Here is a 16,642-nt window from a genome sequence, read left to right on the forward strand (position 1 = left end):
GCACTGATCAGCAGTGGTAAAGTGCCCAAAGTCATAAAACAGCCAACAACAGGTCAGAAAAAATATAGGAGGAAGGCAAAAAGTTCAGGGATGACCCTGCAAAAAGGGCCAAGTCCAACGCTCATAGAGAATGCAAGATTAAGTAAAGCATGTGAAATGTAAGCAGGAACAACGTGGTCTTAACAGAGCGCAACGAGGAGGAGAAATGCTTTATTTCTCCTTGTTTTTGCTGTTTTTATGTGTGCTGCATTGTGCAGCATACATAAAAACAGCAAAACGCCATGCATTATTGTTTATGTACAGTAAGGTATCTCTTCCTGCACATAAACAGTCATTAAAAAAATGACGAGTTGCAGCTTCTATATGTGCTGCACACAGCAGCACACATAGAAGTTACAACTCGCCATTTAAGATTGTTTATGTGCAGGAAGGGACAACTTCCTGCACATAATCAATCATTCCGCCACAAAGCAGGCACCGTTGCACTATGGGTTGTTGGGTTTATAGGGGGATAGGGTGGAAAGTTAATCAAGCAATAATTAATCATTAATTAATTAATACTTTTTCGGTAAGTATGTGGCTGATATCCATTATGTATAGGATATAACATTGATTTATTATATATACATTATATGTTGGGGTAACTGTGTTTGTAGGGAGATAGGGTGGGAAGGTAATTAGGTAACAATTAATTAAGAATTAATTTATAATACATTATAATTATTTAATTGATTATTAATTATGTACATTGAGTACTAATCATACATTATAGTTATATTTTAGGTGTGGGCTGCAGGTTTTATAGGGGTATAGGGTGGGAAGTTAAGTAATAGTAAATCTTACTCTTCCGAAGTCCAACGCTGTCCCTACTGTTGCGCCGACTGGAGTGGGAACAATAAATGAAGCCCCTTCGAAGTCCAACACGTTCCCTACTGTTGTACAAACTGGAGTGGGAATAGAAAATGTAACCGCTCCAAAGTCCAATCCTTTTCCTACCATTGCACAGACTGAAATGGGAATAGTTTATCTTACCCCTCCAAAGTCCAACACTTTCCCTACTGCTGTGCTAACTGGAGTGAGAATAATAAATTTAACCACTCCGAAGTCCAACCCTTTCCCTACTGTTGCACAGACTGGCTGGGTAATAGTAAACCTTACCCCTCCAAAGTGCAACACTTCCCTACTGTTGCACAGACCGGAGTGGGAATAGTGAATTTAACCCCTCCGAAGTCCAAACGCTTTCTCTACTGTTGAACAGACCGGAGTAGTAATAGTAAATCTTACCCCTTCGAAGTCTAACTCTTTTCCTACTGTTGCACAGATTCTAGTTGGAATAGTACATTTAACCTGTTCGAAGTGCATGCTTTCCCTACTGTTTCTTAGACTGGAGTGGGAACAGTAAATTGAAATACTCAGAGGTCCAATGTTTTCTCTACTGTTACGTTGTCTGGAGTGGCTATAATATGTTTAACCCCTCTGAAGTCCTACGAGTTCTTTACTGTTGCAGAAAGTGGCATTGGAATAGTATATCTATTACTCCCAGACGCCCAATACATTTCCTAATATTGGTTATCATTTTTTTTAAACATTTGTTTATAATAGATTTTGTAAATGTGTTTTTTTGTCATTTTTAAATTCTTCTATTTTATTTGTTTGGTAATTTATTTAATGTTTTGGAATTGAACTTTTAATATTTTCTCTGTTTTGTTATATAATGTAAAATATCTGTTTTTAATTACTGTGTTACATAATATATATGTGTGTGTATATATATATATATATAGATATATAGATATACACACATACTCACACATATATATGTATGTGTGTTTATATAAGTGTATATGTGTACATGAAATTCAATTCAATTCAATTTTCGCTTTCTGTCGGTCACAAATGTCTCCACAAGAGCACAACACAACAATTCATCAATTCAAAAATATAAAAAGAGAAGTTAAAAGTAAGTTTTGATAAAAGCCAGCAGCAGCAAGCAATTCCCCATGTTTACGTAGCAAAAACAGTAAATTACATACTAAGGGCCCGATTATGACAGGCTGAGCATAATCCCTACAATGGGGGAGCCACCGTAGGGATTACAATGACCCTTTTCCCTCTGCTTTTACATGGCGGTAAAATTGCCATTTAAAGGCAGACGCAATGGGATTTTGACGACCCTAGGAGGCCCCCCATGGTCCTCCGCTGTGGAGCCAGAGGGCACATGTGGTGCCCCTCAAAATCCATGCACATGATGCCTGCCACACAATGCATGAGAACTGCCCTTTTCCACTGTTGCTTGTGCTGCGTCCTTTTGAGTATGATTTGGGTTGCACTTTTTTGATTCTTTCAATTTATGACTGCTACCAGCCATTAGAATCCCGGCGCACTCCATTGTCTTCAATGTAGTGCTCAACATTTTCTTATTATAACTTTTTTTAAATAATATGAAAGAAACGCTTTTTATTTAAATACATGTATTCTAAATGCAATTTTATTTGCAAAAATGTTATTTTCCTAAGAAACTATACTTTTATTAATTTATTTCAAATACCATTTTTGAACATATGAACCTTCAAACATTTAACCATTTCTTCTTCTTGCTTCCGTTAGATTTACATTGATTCCTATGGGTGTGATTTCCCTTTTTCTATTATTTAATATGGCCATTTAATTTTAACGTAGTTCTTGATTATCTATTTATTTCTTTGGCCAGTGGAGTGTCACGGTTGAGAATGGAGGAATACTGCAGCATTGGTCAGTGAGGAACCTATTTTTATTTAAAAGTATTAGTAAGTGAACTTTTGTTGTAGGAAGAGTCTAAGGGGCTCATTATGATGGCGGGCGGACTTGGTCCGCCCGCCACCATATCGGTGTTTGGGACCGCCCGCGAGACATTCGGCGGTCCACCACTGCTATTAGGATGCGCCCGCCAGTATGGCGGGTTCATCCTGGGCCTTTATCATTGCGGGCAGCGCTGCTGGCTGCAGCACCGTCCGCAATGCTAAAGTTGCATGCACCACGTGGCAGGCACCACGCGGTGCCTGCCACTTGGTGCATGGAACTGTACCATGGGTACCCCCCCAGTGCACCCCCCCACACACAGAGGGGGCCTGCAACAGGCCCACAAAGCCAGTCTACGCCTGTCTTTGTGCGGCAGGATATCCGCCGCAAAAAGACAGGCGGAAAGGGATACCGTAATCCCTACGGCGGTGCCTGCATGGCACCGCCACAACGTTACCCTGGTTCCGGGTTCCGCAAGGCGGCCAGAAAAGGACTGCCTTGCAGAACCATGGCGGACGGACTTTCCGTCTGCCGCGGAACCATTGTGATGCCCACCGCCATCCTAATTTGGCGATGGGAATTTCCTGTATGATGGCGAAAGGACTGCCACCGCTGGCCCGGCGGTGGCGGTCCTTCCACCATCATAATGAGCCCCTAAGGTATGTTAGCTCATTTTATTACTGTAAATGTAAGTTGGTTTGTAGGTTTTTGGTTTTAAACCTTTCTCCCTAGCTAGGTTGCAGAACATTATTCCTGACAAAACACATGATTTTGGAGCATTTCTTTCATTTATTTTCTTTTGAAGTAGTATATAGAGTGTATTGTGTTACTCTTTTGCCATACCTTTCCACCACTACACTTTTTCGAAATGTTATTACAGTTTTTTGGGAACATCTTATACTTGAATTCTTGGTGCCTTGGTTTGAGTCTAGGGAAGGCTGTATAGAGAGGTGGTAAGTGCTGCACTTGACTTTATTGTCATCTCGAGGTTCTTTTCTCATTGTATAGCTAGTGATTTGTACATTTCTAATTATTTTGAGGTATCTCCATGGAGTGTGCTTTGATCTTTTCTTGGTGGCATTGTTGTTCTTAATTGTCTCAGGTTTTTAACTGTTTACATTATGGAGTTTGGATTTTTCATTTGGAGTACTACGAGGTGGTGGTGGTGGAAGTATTTTAAAATACCATCATCATTCCATCACTCAAAGAAGGAAGACTGTTTCAGGTAAGAATAACTTGAATTGTTTTAAAGAAGATAATTACATTTTATTTTAGGATGGAAAAGGAAACTAAGGCTATTTTTATGGTGTTAGTGTACATTAGTAGTGTTGGTGATGTAGTATATTGACTGTGTTTTCCTGAAAGTCTGTCCATTGTCCCTTCAAACATGCCAAATTGTTGAACCTCAGAACGGGGTCGTTCATTCTTTTTTTTTGGGTGACTCTGGGCTGCAAACTACCTGTATAACACTGGGCTTGTCATTGTTCCCAGAAACTTTGCTCTTTTTAAAACAAAATCCAGAAAATGGTAGCAAGTGGACTGTACCTTCCCTATAGAAGACTTTTTGCCTTCACTCCCTTCCTTTGCTGAACCCATTTTCGTTGGCCTATAGGTCTCTGTGCACATTACGACTGCTAACCAGTGCTAACATATGCTTGTTCTCTCTCCTTTAAACATGCTAAAATTGCCCTACACCGAATTGGCACATTTAATTTACTTGTAAGATCCTAATTACAGGTACTACCTGTAACCAGGGCCTGTTAATTAAATGCTACTGGTGGGTCTGCAGCACTCATTTTGCCACCCACTAAAGTAGCCTTTTGAAACATGCCTCAGGCCTTCCAATGCAGCTGGAAGTACAGTTTAAACTGCCATTTTGACATGGCATAATAAACATTTTGCCAAGCCTAAACCTTCCTGTTTTTAATCCTCTTAAGTCAGCCCTAAGGTAGACCCTAAAGACCCATAGGGCAGTGTGCATTGCATTTAAAAAGCAGAACGTGTGTACTAACGTTTTACATATCCTGATAGTGAAACTGTTGTGAGGTTTATCTCTCCCATTTACTAAGATTGGGTTATCATATTACATTTAATAAGTGATAACTTTAAATTGGGAGTCACTAGAGATATGAAGGCTTATTTACAAGCCTCTTGTGCCGCCGGTACAACACTTTTTCCCATATTAAAAGTGACCTACAAGGGACTTGTAAATAAGCCCCATAGTGCTTACACTCAAATGAGTTGTAACTTAAAATCAAAAGGGCTTGCCTTGACCACACACACACAGGAACCTGGCACAAACATATTGTCACCATCAAACAGTTTGGAGCCTTGAAAGGGGGAATGGAAAACCTTTCCAGGACCAGATGTGGGGGTGGGACAGGGTGTCCCCCAACAGACAAAGGCTGGCACTAGGCATATACAGTGGACCCCCAGAACCCGACTTGGGTACACTCCTTCTCCTGTTGAAGAGTCAGAAAAAGGACTGCCCAGCTGCCCTACTGTTGAAAGTACTGCCTTGCTGCTCTCCTGTTTGATGGAGCACTGGGCCTGCTCCTTGAACCCAGGACCACCATATTGACTCCAAGGGCCAGTTGGCTGGATTGCTGTGTGACCATCAGGGGCACAACATGCTCCAGAGGCCTTGAACCTTGTTGCTGGCCTCTGCTGGAGTGAGTCTTCACACTCTAATTCATACCCCCAGGTCCTGAACCCTTGGAAGTGGTGTTGGTGCTACTGCTCTTGCATAACCCTAAAACCTGGGACTAGGGAATTTCTCTGCGAACCGCCAGGAGACTGGGACCTACCAGCAAGCCAATCCGACAAAGGTACACTTTGCCGCAGTTCCCGTGACGTTCTTCTCTGCAGCAACCCATTTTCTCAGCTATACCTCTCGATGAAGGTATTCAGTCTCATTGAGTTCTCTTCAGTTACAGCCTGCAGCCTCATCCCATTGGAGGAATATGACTTCAAAACAAATTGTCTAAGTCCAGTGGTTCCCCAATGACCTCTCCTCAGACACTGCCTGCTGCCTTGGGCTGCTGAAGACTTTACCTTCTCCATTAAATCTTAAAGATTTTTTTTTAAGTTCAATGTTAAGCTGATACTAGCACCAATGAAACTCTTGTAGCTGCACCACACTCCATTCCGGTGGGCCTTAATATTTCACTTTGACCTGGTCTTGCTCGACCAGATACCTGGTTAGCGCTTTGAGCTTTTAGGCTCAAGATTTCACTAAAAACTTTTAAAAAATCATTACTCCAGTTCTAGTGATTGGATTCAATTCATTGTGGTGTCATTTTATGTATTAAAATTTACTTTGGTTTGGGATTTTTCTTGTGTTGTGTTTTCACTTTATTATGTATCTGTGCAGCTTAAAATACTTTACACGTTGCCTCCAAGTTAAGCCTGAGTGCTTTTGTGCTTAGCCATCAGAGGATTAAGCACAGGTTAATTTAGTGACTTTTGTAGTTCATCCTGACAAGGATTGTGGTTGTTGCCTGAGTGGACCTTCCACACACCAAACCCGATTACCCAATTTGTTACAATGAGCATTGCGATAAAAGGTACCATTTGCTTTGAAGCTGTCTCTCTTGCCGTCACCTCAAAGATAGCCTATTAGTTAACCATAAAATGGTGACAGTTGTCTTATATGTGTTTTTCATGTGTAACCATTATTATTTTTAAAGTATGATTTGGGTTGCACTTTTTTGATTATTTCAATGTATGACTTCTACCAGCCATTATAAGCCCGGTGCACTCCATCGTCTTCAGGATAGTGCTCAACATTCCAATGTTCTAATATTGTTTGTTGAGTAAAATTTAAAATTTGACCTTCATTTGTGCGAGTATGTGGGGCCATGTTTGTTTGGGACAAATCCTTTCCACCATTTAAATTCATGTACTTTTTGTGTTCCTATTATATTTTTTTACAATAATGTATGCATTTATTAATAAATGACACATTTTTAAATATGTGTTGTAAAAAATGCATTGCAAAGAAGTAGGGATAAATTACATACAAGTATGTTATAGTGGATCATAAAGTCATGCATGGTAAAAAAATGTTGTAAAGTTCCAAAAAGTAATGTCATGCTGGGTATAAACTGATATTTGCAAACTTGGTCTCTTTGGTGGGATAGATTTGCTCTGATTCATTTAACTGTTCTAAAGTTATAGGTAAATAAATGGTACATTAAAACAGTACATCACCATTTTAATATAGCCTGAGCATGAACCATTACGACACTACCGCTGTTGCTTGCTTGCTGAGAGGGTGCGACCTCATTTCCTGTTAGATATCATACATTGCCCTTTCATTGTCCAGACCTTGATGTCCAGCACCTACTTGAAGCTCAACTCAACCAAGAATGAATTCCAATTATTGCCAAGAAGTTAGAAGTTATAGTATAAACCTGGCTAAATAGTATGAACCATGTCGGCTTCAAAAATCAGCTGTCACCAAATGCTGAGTCACTTGAATTCACACTGGACACCAACCTCTCCCTTAAGAAACACTTTGCCAAAAAACAAAGATGGTCTGGTATCACCTATCTTTTCTTAAGAAATTCAAACTGTTTTTTCCAGAAAGCCACTTCAGAACTGATGTTCAGGCACTTATACTCTTGTATCTGGAAGGCGATAATACCTTAGTCCATGGCATCCCAGACCCCACACGGGCACCCCATAGGGGCATCTTACATGCTGCAGCATGTCCCAGCCAGGGTCTGAAGAAATATGATCAAATCATTCCCATTCTGAGGACACTCTATTGTCTTCCCTTGCTGGCCGGCACCATCTTCAAAGCCAGCTGCACCATTACAAAACCATCACGACCAGCACCCGTACTAATCTTGCAAACAAGTTCACCATCTCTGCTGGTTCTTGGCACACTTCCAGCCAGGACCCCATCAGACTGCAGACTGGCCTTTTCCATCAATTCCCCCAAGATCTGGAGAAACATATTCATCAGAACAGCCCCAATGTCAAATTTAGGAAAGAGTTGAAGGTTCACCTCTTCAAAGAACTCTACATCACAATGCTTTAACTGTCCACAACTCAGCTTCCTCTCCTATTACTCTTAACTTTAAGCTTGCCTTTGACAGTGTACAGCACTCTGCTGACTTTTGTCTAGTTTTTCACTATAGAAATAGCATTTACATACCTAAATGATGTACCAATGTTTGAAAATTAAATGGGTTCACGATTTCGAGGAAACAGATAACCAAATAGATAGTTATGTCTCCTGTAGACTTTTTATAGACTTATGATCTGATTACAAATGCCTCATTAAGTTGCAATCTCTGCTCAAACACATTTTCTCACAGAGTTCACTATTGTAAATGGTGCAATATTTATCGCATCTGGTAATTGTCAGGTGCAATAAAGTTTAGACCTCGTTACATTTTAACAGTTAAAATCTGCCTGAATTTTACTGTTGCAATAATTATCGCATCCAACACTAGGGACTGAGTCAGTTGCATGTAGTCAGAGAATTACCGAAGGGCTGGTGTCAATGGTCAAAGCTAGAGTTTGTCAGATAAAAATTTTCTTAGACAGCTCAAGTGATGGATGGAAAAGAGCAGTGGTGGCTGCCACATACAAAAAGTGGTGAGACAGTGGAGGCGGTGCAGGAGGGAACACGGGAGGAACAGTGCAGGGCGTGGGGGGAGTTTAATCATTTTTAAAAACGGAAGACTTACCTGAAGCTGCCGCCCGCCAGCAGACACTGGGAGAGGATCACAGACTCCCTGTACAATCCCGCGCAATGCTGGTATTGGTCTGAGCGGGCTGAAAAGACACTCGCTCAGGCACAGGGAATTTGTGCTGTTTCTCTAACTGTTCAATACAGCCGAGTTGGAGAAACCTAAGTGCACATGTATGTTTGAACGTCCCGAGTCAGCTGGCTAAACACACATGCGCACTTACAGAGTGTACTCCCCTCCACTCTTACTCCTCCCACCCATGGCCCAGCCCCGCCCCCCCACACATGCTGCCTGAGCCAGCTGACAAAAAATAAAGCAATGACAGAATATCGTTTTATTTTTCAGCTGTTGGCTCTGAGCCAGTGAGGCGATGCTCCTCCGCTATTGCGGAGAAGCCGCCCCTGAACTAGGTGAATTCGTAAGATTTTAGTTCATTATATAAACATACAAGACAATACAAAAATAGTACCAAAAACAATAATGCACTAATGAAGTATTGTAAAGACTAAGAGAAATAAATACATACAAATTCAAGGTACTTGTTAAACCTGTCATCCTTAGGGTGGTCTTCCCCCAAACATTTTGCTTGATTGCCTCTTCGTTTTGCTGTATCTTTTTGTTGGCCTTAGGACTCTGAGCACTTGAGCACTGCTAACCAGTGCTAAAATGCACGTTGCTTCTCCCCTAAACATGGTAACATTGGTGTATACATGATTGGAATATATAGTTTACTCATAAGTCCCTTGTAAAGTGGTATACAATATACCCAGGGCCTGTAATCCAAATGCTACTAGTGAGCCTGCAGCACTGGGTGTGCCACCCACACAAGTAGCCTTACAAACCTGTCTCAGGCCTGCCATTGCAAAGCCTGAGTATGCAGTTTACTGCCACTTCGACATGGCATTTAAAACCAATTGCCAAACCATAAACTCCCCTTTTATTACATATATGTCACCCCTTAGGCAGGTCCTAGGTCGCCTAAAGAGCAGGGTTCTGTGTAACTAAAAGGTGGGACATATACTTTTAAGGTTTACATGTCCTGGTAGTGACTAACTGCTAAGTTTGTTTTTCACTATTGTGTGGCCTACCCCCCTCATAGGCTAGCATTGGGAATTCCTTAAAACACTTTAAAGCTGTAATTACCGATTACAAGCTGCATCATGTTTTATATCTTTGGAATGGTAATGATAAATCCTCTTTACTGGTAAAATTTGATTCAACATTACTGTTTAAGAAGTGCCACTTTTAGAAAGTGGACATTTCTCTGCTCTTACTGCTCTGTGTGCCTCACAGCCTGTCTCCAATACGTGTCTGGGATGGGTAAAAGCGACACTTTGTGCATTCTCTCTAGACAGCCACAAACACAGGAAGGGTGGGTGTGGCAGAGAACACACCTGCTTTCATCTACATTGCTGTACCTGGGCAGGAAGAGGGAGAGGGAGCAAACACTTACACCTGAATAGGCAGTGTCCTGTTACCGACACAAAGGGTTGATTACCCACCACAGATAGCCTGGCAGATAGGGCTGGGATGAAAGTGCACTTCAAGGGCCTGCTTTGAAGTCACCCCTACTCCAAAGGCACATTTGGGTATAAGTACTGGGGCTCTGACCCTACCAAGACAGTACAGTATTGGACCTGTGAAGAACTCTTTCAGGAGTAAAGACTGCTGTACCAAAAGGATTGCCACTTTGTCTGACTTCTGCTCTAAATAAACTGCTTTCAACTTTGCTGAGCTGAGCTGCCCTGCTGCCTGCTGATCTCTGCCCTACTGAGAACAAGGACTGGACCCATCTCACTTGAACCCAGAGTGACCCCAAGGGCATGTTGGCTTGCCCCTTGTTCTGAAATCTCAGGGCCATCATAGACTTACTTCAACTCAGCAACAGCATTTGTGAATCCTGGCCTGCCAAATCCAGTCCCAGCCCAAAAGGTAATTTCTGCAGTACAGAACCATCAAAATCAACACAGTGACGACTTTGCACTGATGGGAACCAACAAATTGCCCTTCGACTCCGACGAGGAGTCGATCGACAACATCATCTCTACGGACTGCGCGACTCAACGCCGATGAACAGGGCGGCTCGACATTGACATTGACACAGTGCCAGCATCATAAAGGGGTTCGACACCGAAGCCTTCATCAATTACACGAATCCGGGCTTTGCCTCCATCCACCGGATTGATGACGACACAGTGCCTCCTCGAATCCTCGCATCGAGTCTTTGACATCAGCACTTGCTTCACCCAAGGTACTTTGTCAGCAGGACCTCTCTGAGTCTTGTAGCCGGCCTGCCCTCCATCACGGTCGGCATGAATTTTGATTTTATCCTGGTCCACCACAACCTCAAGTAACCCCTTAGTGCTATTGACTTCTAAGAACTATTTTTGGTTCATTCTTTAAAAATTTCTGACTCCCATTCTACTTATTAGATTTTTGATGTCATAGTCTTGATATTCTCATAAATAATATTCTCTTTTTTTCTAAACCTATGTGGAGTATTTTTGTGGTATTTTCATTGTGTTACTGTGTGTATTGACAAATACTTTATACATTGCCTCTTTAGATAAGCCTGATTGCTCTGTGCCAAGCTACCAGAGGGTGAGCACAGATTATCCTTTAGTCTGTATCTAGCTTACCCTGACTAGGATTGTGGTCCCTACTTGGACACAGTGCATACCTCTGCCAACTAGAGACCTCATTTTTAACAATACCTTATTAATAGCAATCAGTAAAAGCAATAAATAAAATTAAAAATAATATAGAGTTACCAGCATAATATATTCTTAATGAGAAGATACAAATTGCTCAAACATTACAAAACAGTTGAAATGAGGAAGTATTGCTATGATCTCCAGTAATAGATATATTGCACATCGCCTGAAGAAAGTTATCCAAGCCCACCATGTATGTACTGAAAGTAAGGCTCCATTTTTCCAATTTGAAGTTATTGATTTAATAGTAGAAGATATTAAAACATAAAAAATTGTTTCCTATGTGGGTTAGATAGTGTGTGTTGGAAAAGGCCCTTTCTAGGGTGAATTCCCGCGAATATTTGCTTTTCTTCTTCCCGGTTTTCCACTGATCTAAGTGCTAGTCTTAGGACTTTGAGGGCATTTGACACTGCCATTCAGTGCCAGAGCACTGTGCTTGTCATATACATGTTGGTGATTGATGTATACATGATTGGCTGCTTCGAGTTAGCTATAAGTCCCCTGTCAAAGGGTAGGACATATACCCAGGGTATGTACTTCAAATGCTCCTCTGGGGGCATGCAGCACTTGCTGTGCCATCCGCGGAGGTAGCTCATTATAGCGATCATGCCACAGGTCTGTCCTGATGGAGCCTGTGTGTGCAGGTTACTTTATTTGGCTTTGTATTTAAAAAGCTACATGCCAAGGCTCTGAATGGCTCTTGCTATATCGGAGTTCTCCCTGGGGCCAGGATGCGGTGTTGGGAAGAGGTGACACATGTGCAGGTGTGGGTTACATGCAAGTGTCGTGAATGGCACCAGATGGTGTGTTCGGTACGACGGGGCCTGCTTCTCGCATTTGATTAGGATGGGGAATGTAGCAAAAGGCTATTGAGCAGTATTTCCTATGAGCAGAATAATAGCAGCATAGTGTTTGATATTGGTGAGTCTGTAATGGCGAATCCTTTCCAGTAGTGCGAGTAGCTCCGACATTACGTAGGTGGAAATGTCACTTTGGGAAAGTGGGCATTTCGATGCTCATGGCTCTGTGTGCTGTGTCAGCCTGTTTCCAATTTACATCAGGGTCCTGAGGGACAGTTATATCTGTGCATTCCTGATAGAAGGCCATAAACTAGGGGCTGAAGGGAAACTGCAGACCTCTGACTCTGAGGGGCCTTTCTGGGACGGTTACGTGGGGGTGGAATTGGGTCCTGCATTCCAAGGGGCAGGGTCTTGGCCCCACTAAATGTAGTGAGCAAACCTCACAGGGTAGGATGGCACACAGGACAAAATTTAGAGAGGGCCTGTTCATTTCAAACGTAGCCTTTTGAAATGATTGCATCTTCAAAGTCCATTTTGGGTATTACTACTGGGGCTCTGACCTCAGAAGTTAGAGGCGCTTTTGGATTTGAAACCATACTGCGCTGGTTCGACACTGGGACATCAACAAGAGGAATCATTAGGGCAGGAGGATCTGCGACTGGATTATCCACAGACTTATGGTGGCCTGGAGCTTGTCATGCTACAGGAAGGGGACTATCACTTGGTGGATTTCTCCTGGACATTGCAGGCCTGCAGCTAAGATCCAACTGTCGTGGCCCAGGTCCCTAAGTATTGGCTGGCCTCCTGTCCATGAGATCCCAGGAACACAAAGGATCTTCCCATTTCCCCTAGATTGTACGGGCCACACAGAGTGAGGCGGAAATGGGTGGAAGTGATCGTTGGTTGTGGCAAGGACCATCCTCACATACACCATCATCATGCTGTGCATAGGAGGGTGCTTGTAAAAGATCAGCAGCCCACCTGAGGTGCCAGGACATGAGGCATTCGAGGAGTGTGGTGGAAGCTTGCAGAGTCCGAGGGACCCGTGCTTCTAACCAGGGTAACTGTGCTAGTTTGCACTTCAGAGTGTCTGGTATCCGATGGGTATTGAGGGGCCTGAGCTGGGAACTGAGACTGTCTTCGGCCTCTAGATCAAGAGGATGACAGTGCCTGACATTGTGGCCTCCTTCCATGGTCACTGGCTCCCTCTCCCTGGATCCACGCCACATGGTACTTTGTTGTGGAGAACTTTGTTACAGGGCCCGAATGGTTTAGTTGTGCCTTGTGGGCACCCACAGCTGGCTGCCAGAAGCTACAGCAGTTCGCAGTTCTGCTTGAGGGGAAGCATTTCTCCAGACTTGGAAGTGTACTTCCTGAGACACAACCTTTTGTCTATAGGGGGATAGCTATTCTGCATGCGTGCAGGAGCCGCTGGGAGCTTGGAGGTCTAATCCAGATGGACGAAACTAAGCAACTGTTTCTTTCCGTTTTAGGTGGTTCTGAAAATTTAATCAACATGATGCCAGCAGGGACACGGTTTATCATTGGCTGGTATAGTTGAGTGACTGAGGGGCTGGGTAACGAGGCGTAGTGAAAGACCTGTGATTGCTTGACCATTGTAACTGTTGAGAGTATGCGATATTTGGGAATGTAGTTTTGGAAGAATACCTCTGAATAGGGCATATATGTTCATGCCATTTTGCTGCTATTTGGAAAGTTCAACAATTGCACATAATTGTAACGAGTATATACAATGTGTATCTTGTTTTGATTTCAATGTGTGTGTAAAACAAATACCACTGTTTTATACATAAGGTGTGGAGTATTTTTATGGTGGACGCAGTGTGTTGCAAGGGTGGTGTTGTGCCAATACTTTATACTTGGGCCCTGAGGATAGGCCTGACTGTTCAGTGTCAAGTTACCCAAGGGTGAGCCCATGTTATTGGACACGTGTATCTTACTTATCCTATTTAGGACGGTGGATTCTGACTGGCTTCGATGCATCTCAGCCAACCAGAAACCACTGGGTCTAAAAGTGTGCATGTCAAAACAAAGACTTGCATGTAAGCATTTTGTATGACACAGTATCAGAGATGGGAAGAATGTTTGTAATATTATCCCATAAATTGGATCAATATTTTGAAATAACCAGATAAGGAAATCAACTGATATATTTTAAGGAACCATCTTGATTACAATTCCAGCAATTGTACTATCTTGTTTGCAATGTGTAAAATCATGTGAACTGCTGGCAATATCTCTGCTGCCATTCTATTGATGTTTGGCTCATTTGTGCGACCAATCATTTGGAAACCAGCCTTGGTTATGCCCAAAATGTTGACATTAGTTAAAGTATTTAATGAATCCCTTTTGTTTTCGTGGAGCATAATTCACTGGAGTAAGGCACCTTTAGAATCCCAGATTGCAGGGCCAGAGAGAGTCAGTCACATACAGAGAATAAATCCCAACGTGCCCCTGCCAGGCCAGAGTCCCTATAGTCTTGTGCATGCCCTACAGAGAAGGTGCAACACCCTCAGTAGTGTCCCTGTTGTTTGGGTTTCCTTTGGTTAAATAAAAGGCTCGGCCACACATGCTGGGCACTTGAAATGGGTTGAAATCTATTTAAGGGGAAGTGTGTGGCTGGCAGACTACTATATTAGTTGTGATCCTATGTTGGAGGTGCTTTGCGTGCCTATCTCTCACACATTCTCCTCTATCACACTACTAATAATAATAAGATCACCTCTCTGGTCACCTATGCATGACACAAAAGCACTTGCCACATTGGATCACAACACACGCTTCCCCGTGACGTAGCATGCTAGCCAGTTGAAAATGAGCTTTATGACCCCAAAATGGCAAAATATCAGTTGAGAGGATTGCGGACAAGGACTTTTGGCATCTGATGATGTGAATAACGGTCTTGGAGAGATAGCTGGAAACTGATGAAGTGAATACAAACTTAGCATTCGAAATAGCACCCATGTGGTAGCATGCTAAAGAGGCTGCCATTAAATAAACTATTGAGCTAGACGTTGGCATTTCATTGGAGATTAAATGTGACAGATTGTTGAAGATTTGGGAATTAAATTGTAGAGGGAGCTTGAAGTGGTCAACATTTCACAAGATAGGCGAGTGGAAAAGAAGTAATCTCTGGGAGAGACAGGTCACCATTTGTGATATAAAGTAGATATTGACGTTTAACAAGAGAGAGGCAGACAGCTTTTCAATGAAGATAGGCGATGAAGTTGGTTGGGGCAGCCTAAAAGAGGCAAGAGTAGGGAGGTATTGAACAAAGAAGATAAACAAGTTTTACTTTTTAAAAGTAGAGGGGAGGTTGGCATTTGATGGGTTAATAAAGTGGCATGCAGTGTGCATTGCATTTAATAGAAAAGGATGTTAAAGAGGTGAGGGGTCTGTTCTTTGGCAGGAAAGGACACAATTGAATATGGAGGGGGTGACGAGTGGAGTTTACCCCTTATAGGATGGAAAAAGGTTAGAATATTATTAGTAGTCAAGAATGGTGTCAGATATTGGACATGAGAACAGCAGGCATTTGGTGCAAACATTGAAAAGGGTATACCCTCCTTCATGCCAGATTACAGAGTAAGAAGGGCTATGAGTGCCCATGCTTCATTGTGGAAATAAGATAACCAAACAGTGAAGATGTAAATGATTGAACAAAAACGTCTTAGCCAGGTCTTAGGGAAGTAGTTAAGTGAGCATTACAAACCATCATTTTATAGCTTGTCTGTGCCATTTTATGTCTGGAATGTGGTCCTTTTCTCTACTCGGGACAGACATTTCTCCTTCAGAAGCTCTGGAAAATGGAAAATCCTACAGTCAATTCATTATGTGTAGCACAAGCCTACCTGCCTTTAAAGGCATGGGCCGGTTAGGATGGCGACCTCACCCCATGTCACCATGGACACCCCACATCACCATGGACACTGTTTCCAGTCATGAACTTTTTGTCTTCAAATCACTGATCTCAGGTGATAGTCTAATTAGTTTGTAAGATTCGAACCAACTGCACCCAGAATGCCCTATGCTGACACAAAAGCACAGGACTGGAAACTGCATCCATGATGACATGGACGGAGGTGGCTACCATAAGCCGTGTGCAACCACATGCATGCTGAGGATACATGTAAAGAAGAAACATTGCCTCTCACTTCAAGCAGCTAGAACTTGGAGCTCACCCCCTAACATTAGTCATGCCGCCACTCCATTTTCCTCCTTCAGGTAGAAGTTACGAAAACATCGTATTTTGGTGCAGCACTGATTTAACAGTAGCAGTTAGAGATCGTAAATGGTACACTATTACAATACGGAACTTCCAAATATTGTGCCACAAAAACACTGCAGCAAGAACATCGACAACAAAATATTGTGAAGACAAGCACATTAAGGTTAGCACAAGTCCAACATACCCAACCCCTAATATCACAGAGACCACACCATTACAGCATCTCTCTTTGGTCCTCATTCGCAAAGGCCTTTTGTGATCACAAAGCAAAAATTTGGCAAAATCATGGGGTTTGTGAATGCTAAAGAGTTTTCTTTTATTTACAGGAGCCCTTTTATGAGTCAGAAAATTCTTTCAGTGACAGCTGCCAGTAATGAGGGCTGGGGGGGGGGGCAG

At 42.5% G+C, this 16,642-nt stretch overlaps 1 long non-coding RNA gene across 2 annotated transcripts in view; it reads right to left on the reverse strand.

Moving 5' to 3' along the window:
• LOC146833803 (uncharacterized) overlaps positions 1-16,642 on the reverse strand; it is a 245,177-nt gene that overhangs the window by 12,152 nt on the left and 216,383 nt on the right. The window contains exon 1 of one of the 2 annotated variants that reach the window (XR_014960272.1): positions 844-978. The exons of the other annotated variant lie outside the window; for it this stretch is intronic. This is a non-coding gene — a long non-coding RNA (uncharacterized LOC146833803). Of the gene's footprint in view, positions 1-843; positions 979-16,642 lie in introns of those variants that run through there. 2 annotated transcript variants of the gene reach the window in all.

Source organism: Triturus cristatus, chromosome 4_2 (assembly GCF_964204655.1).
Source record: "Triturus cristatus chromosome 4_2, aTriCri1.1, whole genome shotgun sequence".
Taxonomy (NCBI): Eukaryota; Metazoa; Chordata; class Amphibia; order Caudata; family Salamandridae; genus Triturus; species Triturus cristatus.